This window comes from Maniola jurtina, chromosome 4 (genome assembly GCF_905333055.1).
Source record: "Maniola jurtina chromosome 4, ilManJurt1.1, whole genome shotgun sequence".
In the NCBI taxonomy this organism is placed as follows: Eukaryota; Metazoa; Arthropoda; class Insecta; order Lepidoptera; family Nymphalidae; genus Maniola; species Maniola jurtina.
The window spans coordinates 1,589,640-1,606,543 of NC_060032.1; the positions used below are offsets into that span (position 1 = coordinate 1,589,640).

At 36.7% G+C, this 16,904-nt stretch overlaps 1 protein-coding gene across 2 annotated transcripts in view; it reads right to left on the bottom strand.

The window, feature by feature from the left end:
* LOC123864504 (neuroligin-4, Y-linked-like) overlaps nucleotides 1-14,762 on the bottom strand; it is a 112,323-nt gene extending 97,561 nt beyond the window's left edge. For both annotated transcript variants that reach the window (XM_045904987.1, XM_045904985.1), the window contains exon 1: nucleotides 14,532-14,762. The gene's annotated coding sequence lies outside the window, so the exon portion shown is untranslated. The remainder of the gene's footprint in view (nucleotides 1-14,531) is intronic.
* Between the last annotated feature and the right edge of the window lie 2,142 nt (nucleotides 14,763-16,904).

Below are 16,904 nucleotides of genomic sequence, written 5' to 3' on the forward strand. Positions count from 1 at the left end.
TTAATATCCGGGACGTAAGCTACCTCTGTACCAAAATATAAATCGGTAAAACGGATAGATTCTTAAGAGTCTCGTAGGAACTCTTTGATTTTCCGGGATAAAAAGTAGCCTATGTCCGTCCCCGGGATATAAGCTAACTCTGTTCCAAATTTCATTAAAATCGGTTCAGTGGTTGAGCCGTGAAAACGTAGCAGACAGACAGAAAGACACACTTTCGCATTTATAATATTAAGTATGGATTTTGCCCGACAACCTGAAATTTTAACAATTTATTGAAGTTTATCCGTTGGAGGGTTACCACGACACTAACAATGGAATACATAGCCAAGCGGTACATAACAAATCATGTCATATCGTGTCATATTCAACCTTTATGCAATGCACTCATGTTATCTGAATTGTCCCCTAAAAAAGTCCCCATCTCGACTATGAATTCCAGTTAAGTGTCTGGCAATGCATGACGCGATTTCGTGAAAATATAAAAAATTACACTATACTTTGAGGAAAGATTTTATACATCTTTATTACTGGTTACCTGGTGGTACCTGGTTTATCTGCCAAAACCACGATGATTAAAACTTCATAGTCGTTGCTCATTTTTCCCTGTGTTGAAGACAATGCGCAGAGAAACATTCAGCTTTTATGAAATAACGAAGGTCTAGCCCTCACAGACTCTCTCTTTATAACATGTCTATTGTCTGTGGTATAATCAATAATCTCATCATTGGATATACCCTGCTATCTATATCTATTTAATTTTATTTCATTAATAATGACGTCACAAGTAAGTTATTTTAACTACTAGTAAGTTATTTTAACTAGGCAGCTGGTATTTTGTGAAACAAAAATATTTTCAAACGTTGAAATTATCATAATAAAATAAGACGAGTATTCTTGAACTTGTGAAGAAGGTCTCTTCAATTTTAATAAACACATTTCTGGCAAAATACGAGTTTCTTTATTAAATAACTGGAATGTTAAATTGCGCTACCATTATCGCCTCGAGAAATGAATTTATCAAATGGAGTAGCGACTTCAAAAGTGTTTCCTAGAATCCAATGAAATTCTCACGATACAATGATTTATTTAGCGTTATCAAATTATCTCGCCCAGTAGGCAAAAATGAGTAATTTAATATTGCTTTGAATACTAAAGATAATAAGTGCTTTCAAGTTATTTAAAACTGCAACTCACTATCCTAATATAAAATCACACCAAATATCATTTCATTTCGATCTCTACGTTTGCGTTTGCGTCTCGCGCTTCTAGTTTTTATATATTTTTTATAAACTGTCTGAAAAATATAAATTTAAATGTTATATGGATTCTGCTTATTTAAATATTTTGTTGTTTACATTTACCCAAAGTATTGCTTAGATACAAAAAAAAAACAAAGCAATTCAACTTGTTTACATAATACTTTAACCAAATCCCCTTTGCCGAACCGCTCGATGTTAAACACAGTTTAGTTAACATACAGTTGGGTAGCAAAATACATTCGAGTCATTTTTGAAAATCCTAAAAAAGAAATGGGGGGATCTACGTCATACAGAAAGCTATATGCAAAGTCAGTGACCTAACTCACCCCTTCTTGGCGATCGTACAAAAATCGAAAACATAGCACATGACCCATTATAAAGCGTCTACCAGGCGGGCCGAATCAGGCTGCATTGCAACACAAATATTTCCCTGCTACATTTTGTATAAACTCCGTATTTTAGAGGCGCGTCCAATGGACGCAGTACCAAAAAAAACATACAGTCGAATAGAGAACCTCCTCCTTTTTTGAAGTCGGTTAAAATGCTTGCCAGACCGTTGTGTCCCGTCTTTACGACCCATTTCTAGTGGACGCATTAACTGTATGATAGCTAAACTGTGATGTTGTTACGAATAAAACGTCTGCTCCAAATAATTAGAAACATCGGTACGCTGGTGGTACCGATTTCACGCGTCGACAATTTTTAATTAAAAGTAAAGCAACCCCGCGTAGCGATTGCCTGCTAGGCTGTTATTGACTTCGCGATCTCTTTTAGATAGTGTTTGCGTATGATCCAGAGCAAATAACACATTGGAAATGGGGTTTACATTTGAATTTACCTATAAAATCACAAGTCAAGGATGTCATAACGCACATTTTTAACCCCCGACCATGCAGGTTTCCTCACGATGCTTTCATTCACCGTTAAAGCAAGCGATATTTACTTACATACAAAGAGACTGATAAAATGGTCCAACTTAATCATAGCAGTTTTAATAAACGAAATACTTTGAACCACACATTAAATTAACAAAAGGTAACGTTAGTCACCCCCACGAGTAGTTAAACTGTTACACAAATGAAGTAAATGTTAAAAACAAACATATTCCAACTAACATTGCCGCGAGAACATTTCATTAAGCTTAGATTTAATCCTGCATAGAGGAATTCGCACGAGAGTAAGTCTAACTTAAATGTTACCTGCTAACAAACCCTCCCCCTCCTCGAGGGCTTCCCATAACGTCACATACCATTGAGAACATAATATGGAGAACTCTCAGGCATGTTGATTCCGACGATGTATCTCTGCACCTTTGATTGTTCAAAATGTTTAAAAACTTAAAATAGCAACATATATTTTATCATACAACGTGACACCAGTACGATACTGCCTTAATTATTTGCAAAATCACCCACATCTCGAAACTTTTAATCCCGAAATTAATAATTTAATAACTTGTAAGTACTTAGATAATAAACTTTGTTTATTAAGCTGTACTTAGTCATAAAATGAATTTGGGGCTTTTTAGGTCAGGTCATAACGGGGCAAATTGGGCAGCTTGGGGCAACTTTAATTTGGATTGCGTGTCAAAGTTTTGGGTAAATCGCAACTAATTTAGTTTTGTCATTTAATTAGAGTTCCGTACCTTTACAAAAGGTTTATACCGTTACTTTCCACTTTCAACTCACGGTTTCAGTGGAGCTCATTTGTAGGGCGCTCTATACAAACGTATTTTGGCTTTTATTTGAATACTAAGCATTTAAACTCAATAAAAATTGATAGACACGTTCTTGGATCTATTATTAGGTTAGTAAATGTGTTTGCCTAATTTCTGTTATATATCTGATCTCAATTTTTTTTTGAATATTAAAAATATAGCCTCTCAAGAATTATGTAGCTTTCTACTGGTGAAAGAAGTTACAATATCGGTTCAGTAGTTCCAGAGGTTACTCCCTTCAAACTAACTTACATACTTAACCATTTTATAATATAAGTATAGCTTTGATAAAATAAACTTATTAATGCCTTTTTACATGCAAGCTTATTGGATAAGAAGTTACTGTGACGGAACAAAAAATTTGAAACAAAACGTCACTAGTAAGTTAAACCTTATGCTAAAACTCCCAAGTTCCGTTCATTATTGTTCACCATATAAAACGCAAACTTGGGTATTTAGTGTTAAAGTTTTAATGGATTGGGCTCGAAATTGAAATAGTCCACAAGTTAAAATTCTTTGACGTTCGAATTTAATTGTTCGCCATTAGAGCGGAACAAATACTTTACTCTTTAAGATTTTAATGACTAGAGCTTTCAAAGAAGCACTGTAACATGTATTTAGGATACCTAGAGTTATCTCACTTAGCAGCCCCGCCACGTCTTCACATTATATAAGATCTTGGCGCGTATTATTTGCCCGAGCAAACTACTTGTGTTATGCGAAGCGCCTTTGTTACGGAAACTCCGTGCATGTGGGATCAGTTTCATTGCACCCGCATGGGAAACGGGGCTGTCTCTTATTATTTCCAACTAGCTTATACCCACGACTTTGTCCGCGCGGGAAATATTATAGTGCAAAAGTGTGTGTACAAACAGATGCACTCTCTATTTTCTCACTTGCATAGCCCGAAGGGACGGAAACCCAACACAACCGGAGATAGATAACGCTCAGGACCGACAACTTTATGCGCTCTCTGATGTACGGGGATGAATTACTGCCAATTTCCTAACTACGGGCTGGTACTGACAGAAAAATCCAATACATATTTTTAGCTCCACTCAGGAATCAAACCCAGGGCCTCGTATTCTGTAGTCAAACATGCTAACCATAAGACCAACCAGCAGGTATTGCCATAAATCCAATATCGGACGTGATATTGATCATATTGCTTACTTAACTATAGCCGAATGACCAGCATTTCTTCATGATTTTTTTGAAGATTTCAGTGCTAAATCTCTGAGCCATTGAGGTTCTTATATATCATCTACATGTCCATTATTCTCACACTTAGCAGCCCCGCCATGTCTTCACATAATATGAGATCTTGGCGCGTATTATTTGCACGAGCAAACTACTCGTGTTATGCGAAGCGCCTTTGTTACGGAAACTCCGTGCATGTGGGATCAGTTTCATTGCACCCGCACGGAAAACGGGGCTGTCTCTTATTATTTCCAACTAGCTCCTTCCCACGACTTCGTTCGCGCAGGATATTATAGTGCACAAGACGTGTGTGTGCAAACATAGATGCACTCTCTATTTTCTCACTAGCATAGCGCGATGGGACGGAAATCCAACACAACCGGAGATAGATAACGCTCAGGACCGACAACTTTATACGCTCTCTGATGTACGGGGATGAATTACTGCCAATTTCCTAACTACGGGCTGGTACTGACAGAAAAATCCAATACATATTTTTAGCTCCACTCTGGAATCAAACCCAGGGCCTCGTATTCTGTAGTCAAACATGCTAAGCACAAGACCAACCAGCAGGTATTGCCATAAATCCAATATCGGACGTGATATTGATCATTTTGCTTACTTAACTATACCCGAATGATCAGCATTTCTTCATGATTTTTTTGAAGATTTCAGGCTAAATCTCTGAGCCATTGAGGTTCTTACATATAATCTACATGTCCATTATTCTCACACTTAGCAGCCTCGCCACGTCTTCACATAATATGAGATCTTGGCGCGTATTATTTGCACGAGCAAACTACTTGTGTTATGCGAAGCGCCTTTGTTACGGAAACTCCGTGCATGTGGGATCAGTTTCATTGCACCCGCACGGAAAACGGGGCTGTCTCTTATTATTTCCAACTAGCTCCTTCCCACGACTTCGTTCGCGCAGGATATTATAGTGCACAAGACGTGTGTGTGCAAACATAGATGCACTCTCTATTTTCTCACTAGCATAGCCCGATGGGACGGAAATCCAACACAACCGGAGATAGATAACGCTCAGGACCGACAACTTTATACGCTCTCTGATGTACGGGGATGAATTACTGCCAATTTCTTAACTACGGGCTGGTACTGACAGAAAAATCCAATACATATTTTTAGCTCCACTCTGGAATCAAACCCAGGGCCTCGTATTCTGTAGTCAAACATGCTAAGCACAAGACCAACTAGCAGGTATTGCCATAAATCCAATATCGGACGTGATATTGATCATTTTGCTTACTTAACTATACCCGAATGACCAGCATTTCTTCATGATTTTTTTGAAGATTTCAGGCTAAATCTCTGAGCCATTGAGGTTCTTACATATAATCTACATGTCCATTATTCTCACACTTAGCAGCCTCGCCACGTCTTCACATAATATGAGATCTTGGCGCGTATTATTTGTCTGAGCAAACTACATACTTGTTATGCGAAAAGCCTTTGTGACGGAAACTCCGTGCATGTGGGATCAGTTTCATTGCACTCGCACGGGAAACGGGGCTGTCTCTTATTATTTCCAACTAGCTTATGCCCACGACTACGCCCGCACGGGAGATATTACAGGGCATAAGTGTGTGTGTGTGTGTGTGTAAACCCAGGTGCACTCTCTATTTCCTCACTGTCATAAACCGATGGGACGAAAATCCAACACCAACTTAAGTGGTAAATTATTTGACGATTCAAAAGCACTTGTAAAAGTTTACTTGAATAAAAATATATTATATTCTATTCTAATCACTTTTGTTAACGAACCACAAAACTAACTTTGTTTGTAGAGGTTATTGTTAATACTTATAAAAAAAACGATGATAGTTAAGTTAAAGTCATAGTTTTGTTTTTTCTGTAAAATATACATAAAGTTCTATTGACCTTAATTATTTTCGATTTTTCGATTGGTAAACTTCGGAGATAAGGGGGGAGGAACGGTTTTTTTTAAGACATTTTGCTCGATAAATCAAAGACTGTTGCGTAAAAGTAAATAAAACCTGTTTTAGAATGTATAGCTAAAGCCCTTCCATATGAAACCCCATTTGTTATTAACAAATGCCTTAAAAATCTTCAGTCGAACAATGTGAGACCCCAAATTATTTTTTTGGTACAAGTGTAAATTAAAAATTTATAACACCCCCGACAAGTGAAGGTTACAGTAACTAGAAAAGACCGAAAAGACCTGATAACTTTCAACCGGCTGAACTGATTTTCTTGGACTATTCCGCGCCTACTATCTAAAGTATCTGAGTTTTCCAAAACATCATTTTCAAATTAATAATTATATATGTAGGCAACGTCCATCTTGACAGCTTGACATTTGTCAATTGACATAATATTATGAACCTAACGGTTATCTAACCTTCTTTTCTACAAGAAAACTAGAAAAGAGCTGATAACTCTTAAACGGCTGAACTAATTTTTTTGGATTATAGCTAAGAACACTCTCGATCAAGCCACCTTTCAAACAAAAAAAAGTGAATTAAAATCGGTTCATTCGTTTAGGCGCTACGATGCCACAGACAGATACACAGATACACAAATACACACGTCAAACTTATAACAGCCCTCTTTTTAGGTCGGGGGTTAAAAATTAAAAATAAACAAAACTGCTATAAAACGTTTTATAAAGAAAAACGATTTATTGAAAACTAGCTGATACCCGCGACTTCGTTCGCGTGGATGCAGGTTTTTAAAATTCCCGTGGGAACTCTTTGATTTTCCGGGATAAAAAGTAGCCTATGTGCTAATCCAGGATATAATCTATCTCCATTCTTTTCAGCCCAATCCGTCCAGTAGTTTTTGCGTGAAGGAGTAACAAACATACACACACACACACACACATATACAAACTTTCGCCTTTATAATATTAGTGTGATTAGTGTGATCTACGTTGAAATTAAGAATAATAAAAATATATTTGGCGCAGCCCTACACTAACTTTGCTAAACTTAAACCCCTGTAGTCGGTAAGTTTCATAAACTAGAAGTGTTATGACGGAAGTTTTACTTTGTCCGTGACTGTAAATATCGTCGTACCATTTCTTGATTGGAAAAATTGTTTTGTTGTTGTCCAAATCTGCTGTACACAAAACTGTGTTGACTAAGCAGTATTCCTTTTACTCTACTTCTTTTTTAACCCCCGACCCAAAAAGAGGGGTGTTATAAGTTTGGCGGTGTATCGTAGCTGTCTGTGGCATCGAAGCTCCTAAACTAATGAACCGATTTTAATTTAGTTCCTTTCATTTGAAAGGTGGCTTGATCGAGAGTGCTCTTAGCTATAATCCAAGAAAATCGGTTCAGCCGTTTGAAAGTTATCAGCTCTTTTCTAGTTACTGTAACCTTCACTTGTCGGGGGTGTTATAAATTTTTAATTTACACTTGTTCATCTATTCTCTTAGATAATAATTTATATGTGTATATGTTTGTGTATGGGTGTGAGTGTAATTGCTTAAAACGAACATCTAACTAAAACTCACGCTGGTTCAAAAAGCAGTTTTTTTTCCATATCTCTATGCAAGCTTGGAGCTAAAAGTCACATTTTCTCTTCAAATTACACCCAAAGCAAACGATTCTCTATTGTACAGCGCTCTTCGTCGTCCCGTACATTAAACCAAAAAACGAAGGTCTAAATTTTCGCCAGCAAGCACAAAGGTCCTTTAAGGCTGTCTTTCCACCAGAGCTGTGCTTGTGTATTAAATTGTGTGTGTGTATGTGTGTGTGTGTGTGTGTGTGTGTGTGTGTTGTTGATGAGCCAACAGGTCGCATTGCGTCGCTTAGCTTGGTTCTGCTAGAAAGGATTCAACCAAGCTAAGTTTTTGCGAACTAGTTGAAGGGAGGGATGTGTTTTTACACGAACTAAGGATGCGAGCTAGGGATGCGAGCTAGGGATACGAGCTAGGGATGCGAGCTAAGGATGTAAGTGGTCCCTTTTTGCTAGACATAATCACATAGGTATTAGTATAGTCTTGGTGTAAAATGCTAATATTGTGTATTACACTAATAGCTACCCGCCCTGGCTTCACAGGTGCTTGAAAGTAATAGGTATTTATTATGCAAGGCTGCAAAGTTGTTACTTTGTCGCGAGAGTTTGTAGAATTCCGAGCCAACAAAGGACTCACGAGCGAAGCGAGTATTTCAAAAATAGAATCATGAGCGTAGCGCGGAATTCAAAGGCTCGAGTGCAAATATGTATTTACATCCGTACGAAATACACAACTTTTCATCTCACTCACACGCGAGGAAAACACTGCATGCTTGATACAAGACGCGTAGAGTTTCCCTATAGCCTCTATCACTCAGGAAGAATATAGCTTGCTTTTGGTGAAATAAATTTAAAAATCAGTTCAGTAGCTCCAGACAATATTTCCTATAAACAAACTTACAAAACTTTTACCTATAATATTAGTGTAGATATACGTATCACTGCGTGTTATAGTGTGTAAGTTATGTAGTAAATGTATATTTAAGTGTACCTTATAAAATAAATGAAATAAAAAAATAACTTAGATTTAACCACGCTCAACTTAGCTAAGTACTTTACTTACATCGCCCATGTCTGGTGGAAAGGCAGCCTAATACAGGGCGTGACATTTGCTCTATTTTCCCTTATTACCATCCCCTTTTAAGGTTATGGGGACGTCTAAGAGATTCAGAAAGGATCAACCCTTACTACTATTTGATGTTTGATTTGTTTCCAACATTTCCCAAGTCCCTTTGTTATTCCTTTACAACCAACTTCAAAACAAGAAGGGTTTTTCGGCCGAATTCATGTGATTTTTACATGATGACAGCAAAAGATCTGGAGAGTGATATACCTAATACCTAAGTTATTTTTTTATCCTGGAAAAACTTTCTGTTTCTATGGAATTGTATGCCATTTTTCAAGCATTTGTCCAACAATTACGCAGCAACAGATTAACGAATTCGCATGATTTTTTCCAATGTGATATAGTCACATACCTGGAGAGTAACAGAGATTACTTTTATTCCAGAAATAAACGATTCCCACGGGGCCAAAAAAAACTTAGAGGACAATGTTGTGGGCATCATCTTGTCCTATCATCCTATCCTTCATATCCTTTCCTTATTCCTTGCCCATTATCTAGACCTATGCTTGTGTCAAAAACAGTTATTGATACTCTCTTTATTCTTAAACTTCTTTCCAGTATTCGACCAAGAGTAATTAAATTTGTTACTTGCTAAGAGTAAATAACTACACAACACAAGTGTAAATTAAAAATTTACAACACCCCTGAAAAATGAAGGTTACAGTGACTAGAAAAGAGCTGATAACTTTCAAACGGCTGAACCGATTTTCTTGGATTATAGCTAAGAACACTCTCGATCAAGCCACCTTTCAAACAAAAAAGACTAAATTAAAATCGGTTCATTTGTTTATGAGCTACGATGTCACAGACAGATACACAGATACACACGTCAAACTTATAACACTCCTTTTTTTGGGTCGGGGGTTATAAGGCTATATTAACAAGAACAACATCATGTTATATAAGCAAGCAACTTTCTTACCTCAACGTGTAAAAACAAACATGTTAACATGTTAAGCCACGAACGTACAAACCTACTCACTGTTAATATTGTGGTTGCTACGACCAAAAAAGTTCGGAGTTAATTTTGGCTTGCCATGGCGTGTTCGTACAGGGTAAACAGTTTTTTTTTTTTGTTGTTTTTAAAATCAGTGATTTCACACTAAGGGTTTTTTGTTTTTAACCCCCGACCCAAAAAGAAGGGTGTTATAAGTTTGACGTGTGTATCTGTGTATCTGTCTGTGGCATCGTAGCTCCTAAACTAATGAACCGATTTTAATTTAGTTTTTTTGTTTGATATAAACAATGCACTTCCGATCAAGCCACCTTTCAAACAAAAAAAAAATTAAATTAAAATCGGTTCATTAGTTTAGGAGCTACAATGCCACAGACAGATACACACACGATACACACCTCAAACCTATAACACCCCTCTTTTTGGGTCGGGGGTAAAAATATGTCACATTGTTTCTATAAGTTAGGTTTGTGGTTAGTAATTAAAAAGAAATCAGGATTTCAGAGAGAGCCGGGTAAAAGTATACCTACTACTTTTACGGATTCACGTTATTATGTTATTCTGCTAATGAAAGCGCGGTATTATTTTTCCATTTCCTCTGAAACCCGCCGGAACAATTCCGTGTTTCCTGGGGCTTAATTATTTTTCATTTTGCGGCGAAAGTTTTGAAAAACACTTTCTCATCTAGTGTGTTCTGAATTTTTTTCAAATTCTGTTCTGTATTTTTCAAGTGAAAACTTATTTAGGCGTTTTGGCGATTTACGGACGGGTAATAACTTAAAGGATCAACATGCTTATTAGCTTATGAGATTTGTTTCTTTACGCAACCTAGGAGGTGTCAAGTAGGTATGCTTTCGGTAGTCGGAATACGTCGTAACCGCATATTTTACCGTCTCCATAAGGTGATTTAAGGCTCGATGACACTGGGCTAATTTACGAGCTGCTAGTCGGCGAGTTTAAAAGCTAGCGAGTGAGCGAGTAAGACACACAAACATTCCACTCGCTCAGTAGCCAACTAGCTAGCGTGTTTTGAGCATTCCATCTACCATCTGCAGTAACGCATCAAATTTGGAACTGTTTAGTCTCAACATATTTCTATAAGCCATAGGATCGTCGTCCTTCAACTCTCTCAATAAACCACTGGAAGCACCATATTCATCGCGTTTTTCTATCCACGATCTTACCCATTTTCTTTTCTGTTTCAAGTTTTTTTTTAGTTTTCGTTGTAAATCATTCTTGATAATATGAGCTAAAATAACTACTCCCGCATGAACTACTTCTCTTGACATTTTAGCTTTAACTGCCAAAACGCAGATGCTCGCAACTAGTTTACTAGCAGTGATGATGACACGTGGCTAGTTAACTAGCTTACAGGCCAACACGCCAGCGAATGGCGAGTAAATTAGCCCGGCTTTCTATTTTTCAAGCAGCGTTTTTACAATCTGATAATCAAAAGCAGATTGTGAAAAAGCTCGATGACACGTGGCGAGTTTACAAGTTACAAGGCAGCGAGTTCGCTAGCAGCTTGCAAACTCGCCCCGTGTCATCGAGGCTTAACTAACTAATATCAACGCGCAGGTCAAACTACGGATCGTGTTGGAATTTGGCAGTAGCCCGAACCGCGTTAGTAATCAATCATCAGTCAGTTAGTCAGCTTTTCCTTTTTATGTATATTCCTAGTTGACCCGCCCCGGCTTCGCATGGGGAGCCTACCAATTCATGTGTCTGTCCGTCTGTCTGACTGTCTGTTGGCAGGTTGGTAGGTTTATAGCACGAAGAAATCTGAAAACCGTGAATTTGTGGTTACATCACAGAAAAAAATGTGTTTTAATTTTCAAAGTAAGATAACTATACCAAGTGGGGTATCATATGAAAAGGCTTTAGTTGTACATTCTAAAACAGGTTTTTATTTATTTTTAAGCATGATAGTTCTTGATTTATCGTCAAAATGGCGGAAAAATACCCGAGTACGGAACCCTCGGTGCACGAATCTGAATCGCACTTGGCCGGTTTTTTTAAAAATTTGCTCAAAATATCGACTACGACATAAAAAAACAAACAAACAAGGATGAATCCGCAAAAACAACGAATAACTAAATGAAAAGCGTACATTTTTTATCCTGCTCTAGCATGACGATCTCTACAAGACAATTAAAACTTAGGTACAAACGTAAGTGGTTCCACAATGGACCTCTTCCCTCCCTCGTACCTTTCACCGCGATGCGTTGGATGAATAAAAGATTCGCCCCATGTACGGTATTGTTAGATGGAACACAATATCACAATGTACACTAACAGACCCTACACTACACTACAAGATAATGGAAAGCAAACACTAAGGAAACGTGTTGTAGGTTCCAAGTGGCGATATTGTTGAAGAGGGAAATCATTTGTATGCCATTTGGATACTATTAGGGCTGTAATAATGGCAGTTCTTTTTACTTACTAAGAATATAGCAATGGAAAGGTTATGTATACAGTTTATCAGTTTTTGTGTGACAGATAGACGGACAAAACTTCAAAAAATAAATGTTTTTAGATCTATATCTTTAGTTATGTTTCCTCCGATTTAAATTTTCAAAATATATTTAATGTACAAAAATCGTCCAGTTATAGTTTTATTGTACCTACTAGTAAATATACTCGTAGATTGTACCGAATGGATTAATTCATACAATCACTATAAAACTCTCTCATTTTCTGCATCCAAAATGAGGGCACTTAAGAGGGCTCTCTCCGTCACTCGTTTCATACAATCGTAGTTCCAATTTCATTTGAATATTAAGCAACCAAAGTCCATGAAATTTTGCAGACATATTCTAGAAACTAATATCTGTGTCTGTGGTGTTTTAGATTTTTCTAAAAATATGTAGTTTTAAAATTACAGGGGCTCAAATATTTGTATGAAAATTTTTAAGACCGCTTAACTTTGAAACCGAATATTTTAATAGAAATCTAGAAAACCACGGACTTCTAGAATATGTCTGCAAAATTTCATGGACTTTGGTTACTTAATATTCCAATGAAATTGGAACTACGATTGTATGAAACGAGTGACGGAGAGAGCCCTGTTAAATTTTTCCACTGGGAAATAAACGTTGTACGGAAAAAAATAGATAAAAATATTTATGCAGTGCGATTTTATATACTTTTTAATCTGTTACTGAGACATATAAAAGATAAAAACACTGACTGAAATATAAAGGTACTAGCTGATGCACTCGACTTCGTTCCCTGGATATAGTTTTTCAAAAATCCCGTGGGAACTCATTGAATTTCTGGGATAAAAGTAGCCTATGTGTTAATCCAGGGTATAATCTATCTCCATTCCAAATTAAAGCCAAAAAGTTTTTAAGAATAACCAACATCCATCCATACATACAAACTTTCGCGTTTATAGTATTACTAGAGGATGCCCGCGACTTCGTCCGCGTGGATTCACGTTTTGCAAAATCCCGCGGGAACTCTTTGACTTTCCAGGAAAAAAAGTAGCCTATGTGTTAATCCAGGGTATAATCTATCTCCATTCTAAATTTCAGCCCAATCCGTCCAGTAGTTTTTGCGTGAAGGAGTAACAAACATACACACACACACACACATACAAACTTTCTCCTTTATAATATTAGTGTGATAAGTAGTAGGATAGCAAAACCTACACTTAAATCTTAAGTTTCTAGACGTGATCGAAGATAGCCGTGTTCTATGGCTTTTATAATGGGACTCCTCTGAAGAGCCGTTTGACCTCATTCCACCCTGCTTTGTATCCTCCACCACCTGGGTGTCTGATGAACTTCGACCACTCGTTGTGTCAGATCCTTTTTTGTCCACGCATATGCAAACTGTGGAACCAACTCCCTTCGGCGATTAGGGTTATTTAAGAGGCGGGCCAACAAATTCTGTGTCAATCATAAAATAAAATATATAAATAAATTAATATTAATTTTCTTTTATGTTTCATGTTGTGTTACAGAATTATAAAGTCTAAAACACATTTTAACAAAAAGTAAATATTTCAAATAATAAAATAAAGAGTTAAAAAAAATTGTCGAAATAAAATGTATGGGGTATGCAATGTTATATACGACATTTCCGAACGTTTCTTGTGACGATGAATTGAAGAAATGCCAATCCAAAACCTTCTAAATACAAAACACTTTTTCTCACTCCAGTGAGCAAAAACGAGTTTTTCTCACTGGTTTTGGGCAGCAAAGGCGCCCTGTTTGAGCTAGAGAGGTAAAAAGAAGTGAAAAGAAGAAAGAAGAATGCCGATTGGTTGTTATATTGCAGCGTGACCAACCAACAAACAAACGCACTTTCGCATGTATACTATTATGGGTAGGGTACTTTGTACAGTTAAAAATGTAACATTGTAATTTAATGTTCTCTAAATATATACATTTTATAGATATTAGAATCTAATCGTTATCTCAAATAAATTGAAATCCCTCTTTGGATCGTCATGCAATCCAAAGAAAATCAAATCATACTACCCTAATAAAGCTGTTTAAATTTAATTTAGCAGCTATTCAGAGTAGTTATTGTATCAAAAAGTTCGAGATCTCAATTTCCTTTCATAGCAGAGATTAAAATTCATCGCTCATCCACCCTTAGCTTTAGCAAATTTAAAAGTCACCTAATTAAAATTTTCAAAGCACTTGCCTCCGCTGGATAAGGCATCGCAAAACGACGGCTTCATCAAAGGCTTAATGCATGCAATTTAATTAAAAAAAACCATTAAAGTTGAATCTTAAAAGCGTAAAACATAAATACCTTTGGAGTAACATTTGGTCTCACTTAACCACTTCAAACGTAACATGTCGTAGGCTCACATTAAAACAATTCTTTACTCTTTGGAACACAAAATGTAGAGTCACTTAACACAAAAAAACTACACAACTCACAACGTTATCGTTAAGAGATGTCCATAGATTTTTATAGAACGAAATTTTATCAATTTGAATTTCGTTCTTTAACACTCTCCACACGTCCGCTCGCGTCCACGATCAGACGGCAACTGAAGTCTGAAATGTGATACGTTATTCGAACCTAATTTCACGGGGCGGGAATTGGCGACTCGATTGCAGCCTTCAAAGTTGATATGTTTAATGGAGGGTAGATGGCGTTGTTTAGAAAGGCTCGGGATACGAATTAGGAAATAGGTTAGCAGGTTAGCGAGTATCCTATTTTTATTTACTTTTAAAATATGTAAGCCTCGTATAAACCATTGCGAAAAAGTTTTAGGGTAAACTTGCTGATATCCCATTTCAGAAAGCTTATTTTTAACCCCCGATCCAAAAAGAGGGGTGTTATAAGTTTGACGTGTGTATCTGTGTATCTGTATATCTGTATGTGGCATCGTAGCTCCGAAACTAATGAACCGATTTTAATTTAGTTTTTTTTTTGTTTGAAAGGTGGCTTGATCGAGAGTGTTCTTAGCTATACCTAATCCAAGAAAATCGATTCAGCCATTTGAAAGTTATCAGCTGTTTTCTAGTTACTGTAACCTTCACTTGTCGGGGGTGTTATAAATTTTTAATTTACACTTGTTATTAACCCCCGACCCAAAAAGAGGGGTGTTATAAGTTTGACGTGTGTATCTGTGTGTCTGTGTATCTGTGTATCTGTGTATCTGTCTGTGGCATCGTAGCGCCTAAACGAATGAACCGATTTTAATTTAGTTTTTTTTGTTTGAAAGGTGGCTTGATCGAGAGTGTTCTTAGCTATAATCCAAGAAAATTGGTGCAGCCGTTTAAGAGTTATCAGCTCTTTTCTAGTTTTCTTGTAGAAAAGAAGGTTACATAACCGTTAGGTTCATAATATTATGTCAATAGACAAATGTCAAGCTGTCAAGATGGACGTTGCCTTGATAAATAATTATTTATTTGAAAATGATGTTTTGGAAAACTCTGATACTTTGGATCGTAAGCGCGGAATAGTGCAAGAAAATCGGTTCAGCCGTTTGAAAGTTATCAGGTATTTTCGGTCTTTTCTAGTTACTGTAACCTTCACTTGTCGGGGGTGTTATAAATTTTTAATTTACACTTGTTAACAATGTTATTCTATCCATATCGTTCGTCGTAGCTGCTACCGTAGAAGCTACTTATATTATTGTAACTGCGTAGCGTTCGCGTAGATGCAATCGTAGCTTTGTAGAACGTACTGTATCGAATACCGAGTTTCTTATTGTTTTTCTCGTCGAATGTAGAAAAGCAATTGTTTCCGAACTCAATTTTAAACTGATTTGTAATGGCGAAGATCTAAGAAGATAGTGGAATCGATATTACATTTTAAAGAATAAGTTGGTACTCAGTAATATTAAATTGTGATGTAGAGTTAACTAAAACTGGTTTTTTTTTTAAAATTCAAACATAAGATCGCACAAGCAGAGCATGTCTGCCATTTTGGTTAAGAGATTGGGTAAGCACAAACGATACAAGTGTAAATTAAAAATTTATAACACCCCGACAAGTGAAGGTTACACTAACTAGAAAAGAGCTGATAACTTTCAAACGGCTGAACTGATTTTCTTGAATTATAGCTAAGAACACTCTCGATCAAGCCACCTTTCAAACAAAAAAAAAACTAAATTAAAATCGGTTTATTACTTTAGGAGCTACGATGCCACAGACAGATAGGTACACAGATACACACGTCAAACTTATAACACCCCTCTTTTTGGGTGGGGGGTTAAAAAGAAAGCGTGTTACTTGGGCCATAAAATCAATCGAATACGGCCTTCATTTGTTTACACAATATATAAAGGCTTTTTGGGCATGAAATTCCTTCTAGCCCTTCTTATATTAAACTGAGGCTTGGCTATGGCGGGTCGGAAATTACCTTAATCATTATTCCATTTTTAGAGGTCTGCTCAGTAAAGGAGTAAACTAAACTTAATTTCCCCTTTAACATACATTTCTTTGAAATAGTTGTACTAAACTGAAATAAAAAATAAAATATTTATCTTTATTTACATAAATATTCACCCGGGTATCCTTGTTACGCATGTAGATTATATTATACAGTAATCTTTTCCAAGAACTCTACGTCTCTATACTCTACTCATAAACATACAGACAGACGGACAGGCAAGATGCGCTGGACACCATAAGTATTCTTTATTTCACTACGGAACCCTAGAAAGTA